We start from the raw sequence: 20,249 nt of genomic DNA, 5'->3' as shown, positions 1-20,249 counted from the left end.
ATCTAACCAGATCCTTTCCTCCCTAAAATTCCCTAATACTTAGCATAGTTTGGGAGTAGGATCTGAATTGTTCAGCACAGAATAAGGAGTCCTCACGATGTAGTCTTCACCCACCTCTCCAGCTTTATGTCGTATCAATTCCCACATGTACCCTAAGCTATGGTTAAACTAAACTACCTGCCACTCCCAGCATGCACCACACTCTCCTTTTGCCTTCTACCTTTAGACTGAATGTCCCCTACACTAGAATATTCTGCCTCTACATTGCCGGGCTTAGTTGCACTTATTCTTAAAGTGTACACTTAATAACCTCCTTGAGTCAGAACCTTCCCTACACCCTTCCCCCCAAAGCAGGTTAGGTGTTCCTCCTCTGGACTCACTGCTGGATCTTCCGCCCACCTCTGTGACAGACAGCACTTGCCAAGCTGTACTTGAACCGCTGATTCATGTGTCTCCCTTACTAAGCTGTGAATTCTCCTGAGGCCAGGAATAGCACCTTTGGTCCCTGTGTCATCAGCACAAGGCCTAACACACAGTCAGTATTCCAAAAAAAAAAAAAAAAGAACAGATTAAAAACATGAATCAAATAGACCATAAAAGAGTTTGAAAAAAGAAAATGAAAGAAGATGGAAGCAATTTTTATTCCCAACATTTCACATTCATCTCCCATAGACATATTTCTAGTTAGTTAGAAATTTGCACAAAGTTTTGGTGATTATCTCAGTCACCAGCAAAATGGAACACAACATAGCAATCACTACAGAGTCAAGAGCAAAGAGACAGGAAGGGAATGAATAGAATAGGCAAACACAGAACACACAGCAGAGTGTTTATCTGTAAAACAAACTTTACACTCTCCCAATGTCACGGGTTAGTTTACTACCTTTTAACATTTTTCATAAATGCCAATGAACAACTGGTGGACCCCTCACCAGACAAAACATCTCATTCAGACTTGCAGAGGGCACTTTTAGGTATAAATTGATTAAAGCATCTTCCCTAGAAAAACAACTCACTTGAGCCTCCCTCATCAGAAATGCCAACTTTATATACAGGAGTCAGAGCAAAACTGTGCTTACAGCCCACTACAAAGGCCAGCGGTTGTTACCGTCTGAATTACCCTTGCGGGGTGATGGTCCTTCGGCAGGAGGGTGGCTTAATTAAGAGGAGGGAAATGACTTGATGCTGCATCTGACTCATATTTTGCCTTTTTCTCCTCTCAAGAGAAACAAGCTCTAATGATACATTTTCCGATGACCAAACATTAACTCATCCGCTGAAATCTGCTCAATGACTAAAAAGTTCCTTGCTTCATAATAAACCAGTAGCTTGAAATTGTAGTGTAAATACAAGAAAGGGAGCTCAAATTTTTATGCTTCTTCCTCAACCCACAACACCCTAAAAAATAATAAACTTTAATGTAATCCGAAGAGCAGATTTTTAGACATGACTCTACAAAAGAGATTATCCACTACTAGCCCTTAGAAGAGGTAAAAAAAAAAAAGTGCTCTAATATGCTTTTGTCCTGTGGCTACAATTAAGGTTGAAAAGGCCTTCGGTTTTCCCCTCTAGGACATCATCAGATTCGAATGACTCCTGTCTCGTTCTCATCTCCCCTGGGTGTGCTCTTTCAAAAGAGCCTCCACATCTGTCCAGTTGCCCCTGAGCGACTCCGTCCTGCTTTCAACTTTCACCACTCACTCAAAGCCTCTCCTCTCTTGTCCTAAAGCTTGCTGATTTTATTTCTTTACTCTCTTTCATCATTCCCCTTCGCCAAATCCTAATACCAGATCTTTAATGATTCATGGAAAAGATCATAAAAAAAAAAAAAAATTGACAGTGGTCCATTGTGATACAGTAGAGAATGCGTAACACAAAATAACAGCTCCCTTGATTCAAAATAACAAGTATTTATTGAGGGCCCACTGTGTGCCCTGTAAGGGCTACCAAACAAGATCAGCTTTCAACAAAGCTGTGAGCTTTGTGAGAGGAGCTGATTCATCCCCGCGTCCCTCCACTCAGCTCATCAGAGCATCTCATACATAAAGGAGGGCCCCTCTGAAGTCCACAGAGGTTTGGGCCTCTTCCACTGTGATGACTTCTGGTATTATGTAAAGAAATGTCAAGACAGAGTGACAAAAACTGTGTATGTTTTAAATATTTACAAAACATGCCAGGCAATATTACTGGGCTGGTCTCAAGATAATTACACGGTCCAGTAATGAGACACAAGTCCAAAGCTGTATGATCCAGGATGCCTCCTTTCAATCCTGTCGGTATATTTCTGGGGCTCTATCATTCAAAAGTAATGTCAAGACCAATGTGAAGGCCCTTGAGAGTGGACGCTTGGACCAATGGGCGCTCGTGTCCACCACCGCCTCCCAAGGTCCCTACAAAGCAGTGAGTGGAAGAGTCAGTAAACAACTCAACAGTGAACATAAGGTCTCTGTCCTCAAGGAATTTACAAACTAGTTGGAAAAAAAAAAAAGAAGACACACTCTCCACTCCCATCCCTCTCCAAATATAATGGAAGAAGTATTGCACCAGGAGACCAGGATTCCATACAGCATCCGTCACTGACTGATCCCTCACCAAGTCTTTAATCTTGGGCAAGTCCTCTTCAATACATTTAAACTTCAGGGTTTTCTCTTTCTTTTTCCTGTAAAATGGAAAAATACTAATCTTGGCCCTGCCTTCTGTGCAAAGGTTATTTAGAGGCTCACATAAGATGTGGTGGTGTTTTGGTAAACTGCAAAGCCCTCCACAAATGTGAGCTACGTAGGAACGAAGGTTGAATACTTCATCATATGCTGCCTTATCATCAAACATAAAAAAAAGTCAGTAACATTTATAAACATATAAATTCAGAACTTGATATTGTTGTGTCCAGGGAATAATAAGAAAAGGAGGGGAGAAAAGGTTTACGGCTATGACTTGAAACTAAAGCAGTTTCATGGGGCTCCGGAGAGTTCTGGCAATTTTCCTGTGAATATCTGAATATTCCTTGTAATCGTTATTCCTTGTTGAAGTCACGTCCATGAGTAACCACAAAGATGGCTACTCCCCAAACAAACCCAGATTTACTCCCTAAGGCCCCATGCTATGCCAGGCTTTTTCTGCAGTTAGAACTTCTAGAGTCATTTGCTCTAGCAAGTCTTCTCCCTCTCAACCCACTCTAATCTCATTTCTTCCCTCATGCTAAACTTACACAAACAGGACTAATGCCACCCTAGATTACCAAGACAAACTGCCCTGGAGAACCCTTATCCGTTTGGGTCACAAGACTCCCTGGGAGAACAGAACCTCCCCTTCCTCCAGGTGAATGAAGAAGACACTCCCCTTGACGTCCCTCCCGCTCCCCCAGTTCCCAGACTCGGCCCTTCTCCCTGCACTCACCCCATGGACCCCGGGGCAGATCACCCCCTCAGCCCTTCTCCCCAGGCAGGTTGATCCCCACCTTGAACTTCATGCCCGGACCTGGAGAAGCTCTCAGTGGTCTCCAGCCCAGCCCTTTCTCCCGAGCTATGACCACTTTTCTTCTGACAGCTCCCCCTGGATGTCCCAGAGCCGCTCAAGCAGGACTTATCAAATTGAACCTGTCCCCTTATAGAATCCCCTGCGCCTCCCTATTCTGTTCTGTGATCGCTGCCCACCCTCGCTGCAAGCTGAGATTCTCCTCCTTCTACCTCACCGCAAAGAGCAGATCAGTCAGCTCAACTCCCTCAACAGCCCTGAAATCTCTACTGTCCTCTCCAGCCACATTTGTCACTGTTTCTTGACCAGACTGCTGTTCCCCTGCCTCCACATGAGTGTCCCCGAAGTGTGGGACATGTTCTACTGGTGGTCCCCCAACATGATGCTCCATGGTTCTTAATTTATTTTTCTTTCCAATGGTTAATGTTTTTCCTATTACATATTAAAATAAATTCACACACATCGAGACCACATTTCCACAAGGACAGTTGCTTTGAACAGACTTTCATACACATTGGAAGAACCTGGGGACCTTTAAAAATACATCCCAGACCAATTAAATCCCCCTGGGCAGGGGGATGGGCATCACGTTTGGAAATTCCCACATGCTTCCAATGTGCAGACGAATTTGGGAATGACTCCATTAGAATGAACCTGAAACAGGTATTTATGGAAAAAGGCTGTGCCCATTTAAAGAAAAATGAAGTAATTAGTCAAAGGTATGGTAAACAAATAGGAAGGGTGCCCAAGGGCACCCTTGTTGGCCCAGGATTCCAGCACTGAAAATCCTAGGATAGCTCTCTGTCCCAGGCAAACTAGGATAGTTGGTCACGCTACTCAGATGAAGCAGCCTCTGAAGTTTGGGGAATGAGTGCTAGCATTTCCCAAAACATGTTCAGCAAAATACCATCCACTCTCCCTGGGGTGTGAACAGCTGTGTGGCTATAAAGGGTTCCACTGTGGAATAAACTTGAAAGACCCCAGGGATATCCCAGGATAGATGATTAAATTAATGGTTTTCCTCAACGCCAGCTTCTCGGAACTTCCAGTGCACTCTGGTCATTTACAGTGTCTGAGAGAAGGACATATCCTGCATTTCTCAAGCTCATATGAGGACCTTTTTTGTGGAGCACTATACGATTGAGGTTTCAAGAAACTTTTTGTTAAATGTTGCCTCACTTGAACTTCCAGGCAATTCTGGGAAAAAGTGAATCTGATAATGTCACTTCCTCATTATCAAGTTCATGCTTAAAAAAAAAAAAAAAAAGGCCAAACTCCTTGGCAGTGGTCTACTTTCCCAGCTCTCCCATCTTTTCCCTTCCTGTGTTCTAATGTTTTTCAAATTTTTAGAAGCACCCAAATCACTTGGAGATAGTGTTGCAGTGCTGATTCTGATTCAGTAGTACTGGGGTGGGCCTAAGACTCTGCATTTCTAGTGAGGCTAACTCCCAAATGATGCCATTACTGCTGATCCAAGGACCACATTTAAGTATCATGGCTCTGGTCACACTCAGTTCTAAAGGATGCTATCTTCCCTACAAGCCTCTGTGCCTCGAAGGCCCTTTTCCCACCCGATGCCTTCCTACTCATCCCTCAAGATGCTTGAGAACATGATTATCCTGAGATGACGACCTTGCTGCCCTCTCAAACAGAACTGCACATTCCAACTTTATGTTTACAGCTCCATTCTGGTGCTTCACGCTGGTGTAGCTTGACTATTTTTCTGTCTCTCCCAAACGGAGCTCTCTCACAGCCTTTCTGTCTTTATATTCCCAGGGCCTAGCACACGGTAGCTAGTCAACAAATCTATACAGAAGGAAGGAGTGGCTACACAAAAGAAATGCATGAACTTGGTCTAGGGAAGACTTTTAGAAAATGAGGTTATTACACAGAATCCAATTTTCAGCTTGGAGTTTTGTGGTTGAGGATCTCCAGCAAGAGAAACAAGCAGAATTTTTATGCTATCATTGCACAGAGTCAAACCACAAAGGACTATCATCGCCTATTTTTTTATAGGATACAAAACAATAAAATTCCCAATTTTCTCAAAGTGAAAACGAAACCCAGATAATCTTCTGATTAACATTTAACAGACTAAAATCACCAGGCACAGTGGAAAATGCAACACCGTTGACCTCTAAATCTGCGTTCATCTACTTTACAGAGAATCCTTCTGACAATTCTAAGTTTAAACAAACCTTTGTGAAGAGTACTCGAGCAGGTTTAATGTAGTCACAGCTGTCAAAATCACGGGCAATGTATCACACTTAAGAAAGAGAGCATTCGAAAATGTGTCAATAATTATAATTAGACACTTGTACCAGATCTAATATACTTTCACTGCCCTTTACCTTCAACTGATGTGAAATTAAAACCGGTTTCTTGAAAGTCCAACTCTCAGAACATAATTTAATTCTAAAGTAGATATAAAACCTGTCACACTACTGAGATAAAGTACATTTTACTCAAGAGGAGAAAAGGCCACAGTATTGTAATACATCATTTTAGGTAAGGTGACCACCTTTAATGCTGAAAGGGTAAAATATATTATCAAGGTGACAAAAATCTTCCAATATTTACTTCACCTCTTTGTATTTAAAGATTTTCTCTTCAAAATTATGCATGACCCGCACAGCCCAGAAATAATAGCTATTAACATTCCAGTTTATTTCCTACTAGTCTTTTTTTCTCTATATCCATATAGTATATAACTACAAACCTGAATTGTACTGTGGTTTATGTTTATGGAATTGTACATAATTTATGTATATGGAATTATACTGTTTTAGTGTCCTGCTTTTTCTACTTAATGTTGTTTTATATAACCTCCATGGTCATTCTACTCATTCCAAAATTTTCTTTGTGCCTACAATGGATAAGGCAGTAAACTAGGGACAGGATACACACACAGGGAGTAATAGATAGACATAGTCCCTGTTCTCAATATTTACCCCACAGATATACTAACAGTGTACATACACACACACACACACACACACACACACACACACACACACAGTCTTTGTGTATACATACTTAACCTTTACAGGTTATTGTAGAACATTTAAGTCATTTCCATTTTTTTCTTTTTCGCTACTCTACAGAGACTTGAATAAATTTGTATACTTAAAGAGCTGTAGTGCTTTTTTTTTTTTTTTTGATGAGTAACCAAGGGCTCAAAATCTTTTCCAGAAAAATTACATTTATATTAGCAGCCCAAAATTTCCAAGTCTTTCAAATGAAAAAATCCAAGCATGTTGCTTAATTTTAGGGGAACCAATTCCAAAGAAAAAATGCAGTACAGGGAATAAACATGAATTTTATATTACATTTTATTTACTTGGTTTTGAATTTTTAAATACATCTAATTTGGTAACCACCAGGAAATCCAATCATCTTATTAACCTATACCAGTTAAATACCTTAAAATATTAAATAATCCTCTATTTTACCTTCTTCATATTATAAAATACTTTGAAAGAGCTAAAGCAGTCTGCTCTGGTCTGTTCCAAAGTCATAAATAAAATGTTGCTGTTTCTTAAAGACTGTCTATTATAGGCCTATTGCTTTTTTAAGAAAGCTATTATAAAAATAAAATATTTTTCCCTAAGTCTAAAAATCCATTGCCTCTATTCTTGATCAATAATAGAAAGCTGACTATATGGGTTTCTTGGTCGCTAATGCCTACTTACCACTCACCGTATTTAAAAAAAAGAAAAGAAAGAAAAAGAGAGAGAGAGAGACAACCAACCATATAAGCTCTGCTTTTAACATAAAGCACAAACCAGACCCAGTGCTTTAAAACAATCAAAGTAAAGCTGTGGTTAGCAAGGCTCCCAAAGCCCAGGGTTCTTCATAGACTCAAACTTACACAGGAAAAAAAAAAAAATCATCGAGCTCCACTTACTGGAAGGACCAAAACGGAGGAAGACTGAGGGAATCAACAAATTATCAAACTTTAGAAAGAGCTGAGTCTATGCCTTTCTTCACAGATGAGGAAAGAAAAGTACCACAAAGAGAAAGGTTGACAAAGTGACTTTCTTGGGCCACAAAATTGGTTTACACCAGAGGACAGACTAGTGCTTGAGTCTTATGGGTTACTTCCTCATTTCCACCATGCCATTTTGCTTCACTGACACAACCCAATATCCAATTCATAATACAACCTATACCGTAATTTCAAATGTAAATATCCTTTAATTCAGCAATTCCAATCCTAGATATTTACCCCCAGATATACAGGAGATAGACAGAAAGACAGATGCATCTACATATACTCTATATCTAAATCAATATGTAGATATAGTAGTAAATGTAAAGACAGTCACTGAAACATTGTAACACATAATGTTACCTAAAATAACAAGCGAAAGACTAGCTGAATACATTATGATACATCCACAAAACGAAATACCTTTCAAAAGAATGACAAAACTCCACGGTAGTGATAGCAAAACATTTCCAAAATAAATTAAATTTAAAAAGTCAGGTATAGAATTGAAATGTGCACATTATGATACAACGTATAGGAAAAACACATTAGTATTGTAAATGTAAAAGCTATCACTGGAAGGATACACAATTAGTTTTAATCATGGTTTTTCTCCAGGAAGGTAAAGTAGAAGGCTGGTGGACAAAAGTTACCTTTCACTATATACCCTTCCTATACTTCAAGTCTTGCCTTGAGCACATGTAACATAACATGAATTTCGTTTCTAGAACAGAAAATATTTTAATGAATAAAAATATATGGGGTTTCCCTGGTGGCGCAGTGGTTGAGAGTCCGCCTGCCGATGCAGGGGACATGGGTTCGTGCCCCGGTCCGGGAAGATCCCACATGCCACGGAGCGGCTGGACCCGTGAGCCATGGCCACTGAGCCTGCGCATCCGGAGCCTGTGCTCTGCAACAGGAGAGGCCACAACAGTGAGAGGCCCACGTACCACAAAAAAAATATATATATATATATGATTTTTAAGAAAAAACTTATAAGAACCCATATTAACATATATATGTAATGAAATAAAGCTATGTGTGTATTAGAAATAAAAACACCAATTTGAAAAAAAAAATTTTTAAGAGTAAGATGGCCCAAAAAGGAGACTGAAATGTCCAAGATAAAAGTCTTTATGAGAACAAAAGAAACGCCCTCCTGGAAGATTTCCATGTTCAATATCCACATCTGAAAAAGATTCACTCCACCAGTGCTTAGAATGTCCTAAAACAATAAGACCCTTAGGGATTAAAAGGGAACCAGGGGAGAAGGAGAGTAGCTGAGGTGGACCTAAACTGATTAAGTAACAATGAGTTGGAGGGAATCCTAAACAAACAAGCCAAGAGAAGGAAAAAAAAAAAAAAAACCTCATCTGAATTTAAAAAGGACATTCCATTCTAAACTGAACCATTCTCTGACATTTTCCCCCCATAGAAAATGTTCTCAGGAACATTTTCTATCACCTGTGTACCAAAAAGAAAAGAAAAGAAAAAGTCATTGCTTGAATCCTTTTCACCTAAATAAGGCTTAGCAAAATAGGCATAAACATAAGTTACAGGTGTCACTCATCAAAAAGCATATCTGCCTTTGATTCTATGAGCAGATGTTCATTAGTTCCCAAGTTTAAAAGTTGAAGATTGTTATTGTACTCCTTTGTCGGGATAAACATTTGTTTTATTTGCAAGACAGGGAACTTGACCCAAAAAAGTCAATAAGAGACTTTGAACTGTTTGTACCTGGTTCATTTTATCATTCAGACCTTAGCCCACTTCTTCCCATTTCCAAAAGGCATTTCCATCCTCTTCCACAGCTCCAAGCCCTTATCTCCAGGGTTCCAGTATCCTATTTGACAGGGCTCCTGTCAACTCACTAGACTCAGCTAAGCCCTCTTCTATGTCTGTGTCCCACCAGAACCTCAATGCTAGTGCCATGCCCCATCTCAAACCAGCCCCTCTTACCAACCTTCTGCTTTCTTTTAAGATCAACACCATTCTCCTAGTCACCCAGGTTCCAAAAGTCAGATACGTTTGTCCACCACCCGTCCCTCCCTCTCTTCACAAAAAATGATTCATTCACTCTACAGCTTCTCCAGTCCAAAACCCAATTCTACCTACTTTCATTTCCTCTTAGGTGCTGGCCATCTACCTTCACCACTAAACTAATCATTAGTTGCCAACGGAAGGCTATATAACAGGGGTCTCACACTCATATGCCTATAAGGGACAATGCAGTTAGCACACAGTAGTGAGGCAGGCAGGCTAGGAGTCTAAAGAAATAAAGAATAAACAGCAACTGATGCTGGGCCTCAGTACCCAGAGGAAAACAGGATGAGCCAGGACTGTGGTAAACACAGCACACACGTCCCCTCAGACAGACACAATCACAATCACAGGTTTCCTGCAGGAATATGGGCCTGCTGCTGCCAGAGCTTTCAATTTTACAGGAGTAGGTGGAAATTTGGACTTTTTGTGGGAAATTTCCCCATATTTAAATGTTGGCAACCATTTAAAAAAATGTTTTGAATGCAGTATCAAACAGGACACAACTCTGAGGTGTATTCAGCCCACGGGCCATCTAGTTTTCAACCTCTGCTATAAAGCATGGTGACTTGGGGATGGGTTAAAGCTCAGGCGTGGGACCTTAGACATCCTCCATCACCCCTCTGAGTCTCAGTCTCTCCTGCTGTAGAATGGGGATAATAAGATGAAGTATCTCACAGAGTTGTATGAGCCTTAAATGAGAGAATGCAAGTAGGGGCCTGATCAGGTCCTCCTTCACAGGTATTATTATCTTATTGCTGCTCTTTAAAAATCAAGTCTAAAACCTCTAGTCTGACATTCAAAGGAAACCATAATTTGGCTCTGAATCTCCCTAAGTTTTCTTCTAAAGTGCTCTCACCTTAAGGTATGCCAATCACATCACAAAGAGCTTTTAACTTTTATAACTTCCAGGAATTACCATATATGCTTGGCAAAAAATAAAAATAAATAAAAGTGAGACAGGGTATGCAATGTAACCATTTAAACAGCACTGGCCATTCTGCTCAGGACACTTTGGCCTGGAAATTAGTGCAAACTCAGAGACATGAATCTGCTGTTCCTTTGCGATGTCTCAGGTCTTAATGCCTCTCCAAGAAGCTACACCTCAAGGCACTGAGTCTGATTCTGGTGATTAAAAATATGTACAACTCTGGGACTTCCCTGGTGGCACAGTGGTTAGGAGTCCGCCTGCCAATGCAGGCGACACAGGTTCAAGCCCTGGTCCGGGAAGATCCCACATGCTGTGGAGCAACTAAGCCCGTGCACCACAACTACTGAGCCTGTGCTCTAAAGCAGGAGCCACAACTACTGAGCCTGCATGCCACAACTCCTGAAGCCCACGCACCTAGAGCCCGTGCTCCGCAACAAGAGAAGCCACCGCAATGAAAAGCCCACGCACCACAACGAAGAGTAGCCCCCCGCTCACCACAACTAGAGAAAACCTGTGCTCAGCAACGAAGACCCAACACAGCCAAAAATAAAATAAATAAATAAATTTATTTTAAAAAATATATGTACAACTCTATTTTTTACAACTTGACTCAAACAAAAGCCAACTATCTTGTATTTACTTGCCCCATTCCCTGGTTTTGGAATGTTGCCTATTCCACAGTCTACACACATATAGATACCTCTCCAAATGATAACACCAAAATGGTACCTCTTTCCAAGGCCAGCCAAACAGCTACTTCCTCAAAGGTGTTGGCTGATCCTTATCCCCCTGTATCTTGTGACCAGGATACTCAGAGTTCTGCCCTTTATAGTTACATGCGTGATTCTTCAACCCCTTACTCAAGTGCACCTTAAGATCAACTTGGTTTTACTGAACTTGACAAATGCTTAATAAATGAAGGACAAAGAGGGGGAAAAGATGAAGCAGAAGCAGCAGCAGGGCAGGGAAATGTTAATGATAAGGACAATGACAACAGTGATGGTCGCCGCCATGGGACTGTGCTCTTACTTACATCGTTGAACGCAAAGAGCTGTACCCTACTAACCACGTGTTGCGTTTCTGAACAATAAATGTACAGGGGTATCTTCCCCATCTCTCTCTCTCTCTCTCTCTCTCTCTCTCTCTCTCTCTCTCTGCATAGGCACTCCTGCTGTCCCCATATTATGTGAAAAGTCACCCTCCCATTCAAACATAATCTAAATAAACAGGGAGCTAAGTGGCTCCTGCCACCAGTTTAAATTAATTAGTCCCAACTTCGATGCTGATTGGGATCAAGATAATGATGCACGCTTGAAGCTGGTCCAAAACACATATTAGTCGCTTTAATCTGATTTGGAGAAACAAGCAAAGACCCCTACACAGAGAGAAGAACACCAGGATTGGGGGGATGATGGGGGAGCAGCAGAGGGGCACGGACCATCTGCAAAGTGACTGAGACTCATACAAGAAGAAAACCAGAATTCCCACCCAGATTAGAATAAACAAATTAAGGCTGATTTTCACAATACCTAGAATAGGTTTTTCTAAACAGCTGCTTACAACCCATTAGCAAGTTGTGAAATCAATTTGGTAGATAGAGACCAGAATTTTTTGTAACAAAAATTGAACAGAAATTAGAAAGCATTGCAATAGTGTTTTGTAAAATGTGTAATCCAGCTTTATCTTTAATATGCATGCGTATGTGTGTATGTGCACTCAGTCATGATATAAACTCAACTGCTGAGAGTCAAAAATGTTTTTAAAATACTCAAATAGAACGTTTGCGTTTATATAATCTCTGGGGACTAAGATTTTCCATTTTTTACTATGCCACACTCATAAAATAGGAGAATGTTTGTTCTTGCCACCTGTTGTGCACAATAGTTCAGTTCTTCAAGCTCAAAAAAGCCTATAAAAAATATCATTTGGGGCTTCCCTGGTGGCGCAGTGGTTGAGAGTCCGCCTGCCGATGCAGGGGACACGGGTTCGTGCTCCGGTCCGGGAAGATCCCACATGCCGCGGAGCGGCTGGGCCCGTGAGCCATGGCCGCTGAGCCTGCACATCCGGAGCCTGTGCTCCGCAACGGGAGAGGCCACAACAGTGAGAGGCCCACACACCGCAAAATATATATATATATATATGTATCATTCGGCACACTTTTCCCTTACCACTTTCCTATTCCCATAGAGGAAGGTGAGAGTCACTCTAGAAAACCACCTACACTTTTTCTTGCTACTGGTTGTCCCTCCATATATTTCTCTCTCTTGTCAGTCCCTGACCTCAAGTTACAAGTCCAAAAGCTCTGGCTCTCTTGGTGGTTATTTGCTTATAAGCACTGAACTATCACTTAAGGAGAGTGAACAAGCACACTGGATTTTCACCCAGAGTGTAACACCACTTATCAATCACAACAAAAGTGAAGATTCAGAACTTGGTTTAAAATAGCTCCTCAACCTATCCCCTCTAGACCAGAAATGCTTTTCCTCAAGTTCTTTTTACGGCACATTTTTCTCAGTACCTGCTCTCCAAACGCCAAGTATCATCCCACATCTAATATCTAGCTTTGTCTGAGATTACCCCTACCTTCCTTTATCCCCTCTGCACATTTCTCTTCAAACTCAAGGTTATTTTTTAGTTCAGTCAATAATTCTTCCATAAATGCCTAAAAAAGAAACAAAAACTAGAGCAATCTTATTTTCAATGGCATCCATGCTGTATGGTAGCCACAAAGGCCCATCCGGCTTTCATAGATGAGCAAGGCACCCAGCTGTCACACGTTCGAGTGGAAAAGGTCTACGTGGGACACCCACTCAAATCAGCCCTTAAAAACCTACCGAAAGAGGACTTTACTTTGGATTCTGTCCATTTTCCCAAGAGGTCATCCACCTCTCACATCAGCACTGTCTACCACACTATTTTCACGGTCAACTGTTTGAGAACATATGCAACAGGAGAAAGTTAGTGTCGAGGAGTCAATTCACCAGTGTTTGAGTCCCAGCCACACACATGGTACTGCAGGAGTCCTGGCTCTGCAGGCTAGGAAAAATTAGTTGAGATATTTTTCCCCAAAAAAAGAGGTGGCATCCTGAACTCCAAAAACAATCAAAAAAAGGAACCAGGGCTTCCCTGGTGGCGCAGTGGTTGAGAGTCCGCCTGCCGATGCAGGGGACACGGGTTCGTGCCCCGGTCCGGGAAGATCCCACATGCCGCGGAGCGGCTGGTCCCGTGAGCCATGGCCGCTGAGCCTGCGTGTCCGGAGCCTGTGCTCCGCAACGGGAGAGGCCACAACAGTGAGAGGCCCGCACACCGCTAAAAAAAAAAAAAAAAAAAAAAAAAACAAAACAGTTCGTTCAACCTAGAGTGTCTTGCGACCACCTCCCTGACTGTCTACAGTACTGGCTTCCTTTGCTCCTTTCACGTGCAACCATCCAATCATTCTCTCAGCAATTAAAAAACAATTTACTGACTGTGTGGTCCGGGCCAGGTATTATATTAGGTGCAACAGATACACGGAAGACGAATACGACACAGTCCTTGCCCTCAAGGAGCCCAGTAAGAGAATTTGAAAAGTTTAAATTGGTGAAGAGAAAAGAATTGTGCAGAACTTTAAAAATGGGGGAATGAATAACTTGAAGTCCTTGCCCTCAAAGAGATCAATCAAGTCCCAGAATGAGTAGTGAAGATGACCAAACCCTAAAAGAATGTCAAAAGGCAAAATCCAGGAAGCATTCTTGCTTGCAGTGACCAACCATTCTGAGCCCTGAAGGATCTGACTGTCCTCAAAAGTGGGAGAAAGAGAGATAGGGCAGCCAAGGTTTAGCCTTATGATGAGAGAGCTGAACTCCTGCAAATCCATCAGGGCACCTGTGCTAAATCGGACCCTCTGACCTAGCCCATCCTCCAAAAACAAACTTCACCTGCTGCATGACCCTCCACAAAATTTGGAAAGGCTAAAATGTAAAGTCACTTTCCCAGTCACAGAAATAAAGGTCAAATACCCAGAGCAAACAATGAAGCAATTCCAATGGGCAAAGTGGAATGTTGGTCAAAGACTGAAACCCAAAAATCAAACAACTGAGTGGCGGTGGCTCCGGAGAAAAAAGCTCTCCTGGATCACAGGAGAGTCTTTTAGACATATAAACAAGCTCAGATTTCCAGAAACACATACAAGAGCACAAGAATATTATTCAACTGTGCAGTCGGTTTGAATACTGGGGGTAGGGGGAAATATTTGTTTCAACTTCAAAAAGGAAGCTGCTGGGTCTCCTATTAATTTTGAGAGCATAAGTTCAAGTAAAACTACCTTCTATCTGAACCAAAGGCTGTGATGTGCCGACCACACCAACTCTTGACGAAGCTCTTTCACAAGGGGTCTTTAATTTGGGTCTCTATTTGTCCCAATAGACAAATCCTGGTTTGTAATTTCTGATTCTTAAACTAGCATGGCAAGCAAGAGCAGTCTACGGCCAAGTAGTAAAAAAGAAGAGGTAAGTATTCCATTTGGTTCTTTTAAGAGCTGGAGTTGGCCACAGAAAGAAACACAAAGTTTTCACTCCAAGAGATCAAAGAAAGCATTTTGTACCAGGAAACCCAATTCAAATCCTCATTTCCAGGAATAAAGCCGCAGTGCCCAATATTTGCTTGGGAAAATAAAACAGGAGACTATGTGGACTCCAATTAAAATCTCTGATGGTTTCATTTCAGAGCCTCGCCAGTTTAATGCCGCGAACGTTTTAGCCAGGCACTGCTTTAACGTAAATAGCGGCTTCCCAGTCTGAACGGTCACACTTACACTGGGTAAAACCGAAAGCGTTTTAACACTTCATGACAGTGTTCTTTGCCCCATCCTGAGCACTAGATATATAAGACAAGGTGATGCTGAGAAATGCCAGCTTCAGCCCAGCCCATGTCTCCCATAACCGCAGTCAGGAGAGACCACGCAACAGTCCATGCTATTATTCTAGTCACGATATTGGAAATGAGAGTGGAAGCAGGAGAAAATGGGTAGGGGGCAGGGGAGACATACCGCAATCTTATTCAGGTATGACAACAATCAGCTTACTTTAAAATTATCACCTGGGGTCTTGTCAATCAGCCAACATTTCTTGCGTGCCTACTTCACACGGGCACCAAGCTAAGTCTACGTAGTGCAGTGACATACTCCCCAAGTAATCATTATGTTAATGGTTATGTGTTTAATTTCCTTTATCGTTTTATAAAAAAGTATGCATCGTGTATGTAGGTTATAAAGTCTAAAAATAAAATCAGCACCCATGAACACATCACTTAATCCAAAAACCAGAATATCACCCAATACTGTATCATCTACCTACCTCCCCCACCCCACCCAAATCCCCAGGTCCCCGCAACACACACACACACACACACACACACACACACACACACACACACACACACGGAATTCATTGTCCTGAACTTGGGTTTCAATCTAAGTACGAATGCATTGGGCTTCCCTGGTGGCGCAGTGGTTAAGAATCCACCTGCTAACGCAGGAGACACGGGTTCGAGCCCTGGTCCGGGAAGATCCCACGTGCCGTGAAGCAACTAAGCCCATGCACCACAACTACCGAGCCTGCAATCTAGAGCCCGCGAGCCACAACTACTGAGCCCGCACGCCACAACTAATGAAGCCCGCGCGCCTAGAGCCCGTGCTCCGCAACAAGAGAAGCCACCGCAATGAGAGGCCTGCGCACTGCAAGGAAGAGTAGCCCCCGCTCGCCGCAACTAGAAAAAAGAAAGCCCACGTGCAGCAACAAAGACCCAACGCAGCCAAAAATAACTAACTAAATAAATAATTTTTTAAGAAAAAGTATGAATGCATCTTTAGGATTATTTCCTAATCATAACCAGTGAGTTGGCTTTCCAAATACAGCAGTGTTATATTGTTTCTTCTTAAAAGATGATGTCTTTAAGGGTTTTTTTTTTAAGGTGAATCGTTGCTTTAAAGACAAATACTAACTAATTAATAGACTGAGACAGACTTATCTATGGTAAACTCATGAAGACAGTGTACAAACGAATGACCTTTGGCAAACACTGGCAAGAATGGCCGAGAACATGGGTTCCACAGTCCCACAAACTCCTGGTTCAAATCCCCCACTCCACCACTGACTAGCTCTACAGCTTAGGGCAACTTAATTTTGCCAAGCCTCTATTTCTTGTTGTAAAGGAATGAAATGATAATAAACCATATGGTTGTTGTGAAAATATAATGAAAAAGTGCGTGTAAAGAGCTGAGCACAGTGCCTGGCATGTTGTATCCAGTCCACCTCCTCCCCAAATCAACGTATCTCTCATTAAATTCACTCAAAACATATCAGAGGATTGTCCCACCATCAGTAGTTTACTTCTCCCTAATTTCTAACATGTAAAAATAAATCAAGAGTCAGGGATCCAACAGCAGAGCAAGCACAGAGGAGAGGTTCCAGTCCCAGCTCCTGTTTGCCTAAAGTACACTATTTACGCATCGATTCCATCTTCACCTCGTGACCTTGAATAGCAGGATCATTTTTCAAATCCATTTCTACCCCATCCCTCCCTCCCCCAGAAAGCTGGACTACTCAATCCAACCTTACCTAGAAGCCTATCACGATCATCACGGGACTAGTTCTGTGCAATCTAGGGTAAGATAGAGGCATAGTCTCTATTTACTGATTCAATCACTATTATCCGTTCTGTCGACAAATGCACAAAATTTGGTAAATCACTGCTTTGGAAACAAAACATTACAGTACTATTAACGGAATTAAGTTCCTCACTTCTGAAATTAATTCGCCACATTCCTGAATATGGCATACTCCTCCATCTTTACTCTGCATCCTTAGTATCCTTTTAAATTACTTAGAGGTAACAAGAAACTTATTCGGATTCAAATGATCACTCTCTTCCAAGGTACAAAAGTTGTAAAACTACTACCTATATCAAGTTTTATTTAAAACCACTCTCTCCATTTCAAGTAAAACTTACCCATACTTCTAGAAAAGGAGAGAATGAACCCATCCCAGCCCTTGATTTTTTTTTGCCATCTATGCAGAATTTATTGCAACATCATTCACCACCTTTGAGTATTTTCAGAAGGGGTGACGGTAGAAATGCGATTATCCAACACACAATGCAATCAGTCTAAGGCCTACACATCTCAGCCTCAAAAGACTTTTTTTTAATCCCAGGACAGAAAACAAAAACAACTGAATCACAAGAAAGGAGACTTGGTCTTAGAAGCCAGGTGATCCAAGTCCTGACCAGGCCTAAGATAACCTCCCAACCCCTGTGTCCCCATCAGTGACATGGTGCAGATCCATAATTCATACTCAAGCACACTGTAAAACTGGGTGGTGAGGCCAGTGTCTGAGGTCAGCACAAGTCTAGTGTCTGCTGGTTGCCCGAGCCCGGGCCCCCTGCCAGCCACCCACCTCCAGAGACAAGTGCCAGGACATACTATAGTGTTTCCATTTAAGGCTCGCCACTTGGATCAGCCCAGCTCTTGAAATTTCTTACCACCACCTTTCCAGGAAGAATTTTTTGGGGGGAAAGGGAGGTGGTGTCTATTTTTTGCCACCGCCTTTCCTTGGGCTGTCAGAGCAGTCTGCATCTGTGGGACAGGATTCTTTAAAACCACTGGGTTAAGTCCGTGTCTAAATGCCAGGGCCTCTTTTCAAAAATATACAAAGTACGTATGAGATCAGTCCCTTTTCTCATCATCATCGAACTCCCACCTCACACACTTCAAAAAAGAAAGAAAGCCCAATAAAATTTACAAACCCATTGTATTACTTTGCTACCTCTCTCCCAAAGCCACATTAAGCACAACTTTTTAACCAAGACTTTTCTTTTCCTACTAAGTGGAATGTTTTCTTCGCTAAGTAGCTTCTTCTACAGTTTCTCTCCCATGCAAGGAGCGTTCAAAACTCCCGGAGAAAAGAAGGGGAGTCTGGGGAGAGTGGGACTTATGTGGCACAAACTGGACAGAGCTGAGGCAGTCTAGAACCCGACGGAAGTTAGGGAGTCCGGCAGCCCCAGAGGCCCACATCTCTCCCCAGCGCACCCAAGGGTCTAGCCTCGCTGTTTTGGTGACCGTGTTGAAGGAAGGGTTTTAAACTTGGCAAAGTACCGTGCAACATCTGTAACCACATTTGCCTTCTGGGGATCGGAAGATGAATCCCACATTCCTGGCTTTCAAGCTTTTTGAAACTGCAGCTAGGAAGAACGGAGGGAGGGAGGGCGTTGAGCAGAGTTTATTGGCTGTCTTTCCAGCAGAAAATTCCTCTTGGAAGAGACGGATATTTTGAGGGTGGGGGTGATTCGCCCATCCCTTTACTCTCTACCAAGCTCAGCTAGGAAGGTGAGCCCCGTGGCCAGGCGGTCAGATCGATTTACAAGTCAGAGGCGCGCACCCTGAAGGAGTTCACTACATGCACACACGCGCGCACACACACACGCGCGCGCGCACACACACACACACACACACACACACTGCAAACCAGAGACCACCGCACTCCGCGCCTCTGCCCTCTGCCACATCCCACCGGCAGTTCAGGCCCACAGCAAGACAGTTTTGTTCCGCGGCGGCTTCCCCCACCGAGAGTGAATCGGCTTGGGGGAGAAAGGAATGAAAGCGAGGGGGAGGCACCTCAGACGCCCACCCTCCCACCCCCAATTCCTGCCCCTTCTCCCGCTAGGCTCCCTCTTCCCTCGGTCCTCCCGGTTCCGGCAGACGCGGCCGACGACCTGCACTAACCTCTGGTCCCGCGGCGGCGGGGGGCCGAGCCGGGGGAGGCGGAGTGCGAGCCAGCCGGGCGCTGCAGGTCGGCGCGGCGCGGCGCGGGGCGGGGCGGTGCAGCCGGCGAGGGAGCCCGGAACTCCGCGGGGCCGAGGGCCGGCGGCCGGCCCAGAGCGGCAGCGGCGGCGGCTGCGGCGGGCGGCTGCGGCGAGCCGGTGCGGGGCGCCGGGGGCTTTCCAGCCCTGGGGCCGGCGCGGCTGGCCGAGGAGCAGCCTGGCAGCGGCGGCGGCAGCGGCAGCCACCCCGGGGAAAGAGCCGGAGGAGGGAGGGGAGGCGGGGTGAAGAGGAGGCGGAGAAGGAAGGGGAGGAGGGCGGGCGGAATAAACTTCCCGAGGCGCTGCGGCACGGGCTGGAAAGACGGCCGCGGGCGGGCCGGGTGGGGGCTGGCCCGGGGGGCGGCGGGGGCGGGGGGGGAGGACGGTCACTGGAGAGTAGAAAAGTTCCCCCAGCGCCGAGGGGGAGGCTGCGGCGGCGGCGGCTGCAAAGAGCAGGAGCCGGAGCGGGAGGAGCGGGAGGAGGAGGAGAAGGAAGTGGCTGCGGAGCGCTCGGCCAATGAGTGTCTGGAGCTGTGATTAACCAGGCAGCAACACATCATTTCCTCCCGGCGCGGATCCAGGGAGCCGGGAGGGAGAGGGAAGGCGGCGGGGCGGGGCAGTCCCCGCGCCCCCTGCAGGCGCCTAGCCGGGGGCGAGCCCGCCGAGCCCCGCCGAGCCTGGCCGAGCCGCCCCGCCCCCGGCGCGCCTGGCGCTGTCTGGCCGGCAAGGAGGAGGCTGCGAGCGCGCCGCCCGCGGGGCTCCTCAGAGGCGGGGAGGCGGCGGGGCAGGCCCGAGCCAGGCTCCCGCGGCCAGGGTGGGAGGTGGAGAGGCTGCGCAGCGGGGTGAGTGCCCAGGTAGGCGCGGGCGGGGCCGTCTGGACAGCTCCCGGGGGCGCGCGGGGCGGGCGGGCCGGCGGGCCGGCGGGCTGCCTCCCGGGCCCGGGACTTCGGGCGGCGTGCGGCTGGAGTCCAGCTTGAC

General features: G+C 44.5%; 1 protein-coding gene across 3 annotated transcripts in view; it reads right to left on the bottom strand.

Annotated features, from left to right (window-relative positions):
* Positions 1-19,279, bottom strand: part of ACVR1 (activin A receptor type 1) — a 126,420-nt gene extending 107,141 nt beyond the window's left edge. For all 3 annotated transcript variants that reach the window (XM_060302424.1, XM_060302426.1, XM_030852736.2), the window contains exon 1: positions 19,195-19,279. The gene's annotated coding sequence lies outside the window, so the exon portion shown is untranslated. The remainder of the gene's footprint in view (positions 1-19,194) is intronic.
* Between the last annotated feature and the right edge of the window lie 970 nt (positions 19,280-20,249).

Source organism: Globicephala melas, chromosome 7, assembly GCF_963455315.2.
Source record: "Globicephala melas chromosome 7, mGloMel1.2, whole genome shotgun sequence".
In the NCBI taxonomy this organism is placed as follows: Eukaryota; Metazoa; Chordata; class Mammalia; order Artiodactyla; family Delphinidae; genus Globicephala; species Globicephala melas.
Note: the sequence above shows the minus strand (reverse complement) of the source record. Positions and strands in the feature narration are given on the sequence as shown.